The sequence below is a fragment of the Triticum aestivum genome, chromosome 2B (genome assembly GCF_018294505.1).
Source record: "Triticum aestivum cultivar Chinese Spring chromosome 2B, IWGSC CS RefSeq v2.1, whole genome shotgun sequence".
In the NCBI taxonomy this organism is placed as follows: Eukaryota; Viridiplantae; Streptophyta; class Magnoliopsida; order Poales; family Poaceae; genus Triticum; species Triticum aestivum.
This window is the reverse complement of record NC_057798.1, coordinates 18,869,771-18,872,457: the sequence shown is the minus strand read 5'-3', so window position 1 is coordinate 18,872,457 and position 2,687 is coordinate 18,869,771.

The window sequence follows — 2,687 nt, the reverse complement described above, 5'->3', positions numbered from 1 at the left end:
CCATTACGACCAGCGTGATGTTAGTTGGGGAGGTTTTCCTTTGAGAGATGCAACACCTATGTAAATTCATGTACGGGTTTAACCTAACAAGCCAGATGGAGAGTTAGGATTGGAGAATAGGGGAGGAAGAGCCCCACCCCCTGAAATTCAGGGTAGGAGAGTTAGTTAGGGAATTTTAGGTAGGAGTTTAAGTAGTCTTTCGTAGATGTAGGACTTTAGTGCCAAATGAGGACTTCATTGGCATCCAATATGTTTTGTCCTGCAATCATGCGAATCTGAGATAAGAGAGGCCCGCGTGGCACACCGGCACATTGAAATCGACATCCCTTTTCAGCATGTACGTCCTGTCTAGGGCTGCAAGGAAAGCTCGAGGCTTGTGAGCCGCTCGAGATCGACTCGCTTTTTGACTCGAATCGAGATCGACTCAAAAAGAAACGAGCTGAGTTTGAACACTTTATGTAGCTCGATCAAGAAACGAGCTGATCTTGAGCCAATGTTGGCTCGCTCGATTTTAGCTCGATAGCTCGATAGAATATAATTACCTTAAATGATCTTGTCATATATTAAATGGAAATAAGATAATTTATTACCATATATGTTTTCCATAATTTTTCTCCATTTTATTTACCAACGAAAATGGAAACTTAATTAAGTGCGGAGAAGATTTAGGCCTAATTATGGCATGTGGTTGACTATGTGTTAAATATCCTATATTTTGGCAAAGGTTCCCAACATATTCACCTTAATGTTTTTGTTTTTCATCCATAGATTTATATTTTTTACCTTCTCATTTAGCTCGAAACTAGCTCGAGATCGACTCGAGATCGTTACAAGCTGAGCACGAGTCATGTTCTACAACTCGGTCATGATCTTCACTCAGTTTGAGCTTGCTCGAATTTTCATATGAGTTGAGCTGAGCCAACTCCAACTCGCTCGAGCTCGACTCGTTTGCAGCCCTAGTCCTGTCTGCCATTCTTCTACATTCCACTTTGCTCCAGCTCCGACCGGTCCCCCAATCCTTGAGCATGCACGTATCTGTACGTATAAGAGCAACTCTAGTAGACCTGTATATCTAGCGAACCCGCATAATTTCCGCAAGTATACTGGCTCGGCCCAATTTTCTACCCAGAACAAAGCCAGTATACTCGTCCGGCCCATAATATTTTTTACCGCGGCCTGCAACCCCCCCTCCCAACCACCCCTGAAGCAGTATATCTACAAGTTTGCGGGGCATATATGGGTCGAAACCCTATACCCCCTTCGCCGCATTTCACCGCAATTCCCCACTCCCTCTCTCACGTTTCTCGCCCACCCGGTTAGCCCCCTTCCACCTCCAGCCGTCATGTGGGGCCGCATGTGCAGCTCTAGCCGCACAGCTCCGGTGGCAGCTCCAGCGGGGGCGGCGACCCCGAGCACGAGCGGCGTGTCCGCTCAGACGGCGCGAGGAAGCGCGCGGCGAGGAAGTGGACGAACAAGGCCTCGAGCCGCCGGCGAGCCTCCTCCATAACGAGATGGAGGAGTACGACCGTCGGCACAGGCATACACCCTCCTCGGCCGCGTGCTCTTCCTTGGCCGTGGGTTCTTCGTCTTCCGGCGCGGCACTTCTCCCCGTGAAGAGGGAGTGGTCGGAGGAGCCGGAGGACCGCGAGCTCGTCGCCGTCAAGCAGGAGCCGGAGGAGATCGAGCGCCGAGGCGTCGTTGGGCCCGAAGATTTCGTGGCCGATGTCGACGCGGTCGCGGCCGCCATTGCCGAACGGAGCTTGCGCGAGGAGGCGGAACTCCGGCGCCATGACGAGGAGCTCGAAGACCTCATGCTCAAGCAGGAGGTCGCGGTGAACCTTGCCGCGATGGATAAGGACGACAAGTGGCAGCGCATCCGCGAGGAGCAGAGGCAGAAATTCATCAATCTCGTCAGCTCCGACGAGGAGGACTGAGCTCCTCCACCGCGTCGTCCTTGGCCCCGAGCTCGTCCATTTTGGTACATCGACCTCGACCTCGCCGACGCGAGATCCTCCACCCCCCTATAGTAGTAGTAGAAGAATGTAGTATGTATGATCTTGTAGTATGTAATGAACTAGTGTATGATCATGTAGTATGTGATGAACTAGTGTGGTTGCTCCCGTGAAAGTTTTTCTCAAATTATACAGTTTCATATATGGGGTCCACTCTGCCGCGCATGATTTAGACCCGCAAAACAGTTCTTCATCGGACTGTAAACGCCTTATGCGGGTCATTGTTATACGGGGTCTGCTAGAGTTGCTCTAAGAGACGCCCGCGTGGCCGGCGTCTGGCGTGGGAAGGTGCTCATGGCGCCTGCCGAGGACGGCCAGTAGCCGCTGGACATGCTCTTCTTCCCATAGCTCATCCCCGGCCACCTCATTCCGATGGCCGACATTTCCACGCACTTCGCGCCACGCGGCGTCAGGTGCACCATCCTCACCATCCCCGTGCAAGCTTTCATCATCCGCTCCATCGCCGACCTCTCTTCCCTCATATCCAGGCCAAATATGTGGCGGATATGGAGCGCCCGAGCGCGCCCAGATGCGTCCGCCGGGTTGAACACGGCCCACGCTGGCCCACCCAACCTCAGGTGCACCATCCTCACCATCCCCGTGCAAGCTTTCATCATCCGCTCCATCATCGACCTCTCTTCCCTCATATCCAGGCCAAATATGTGGCGGATATGG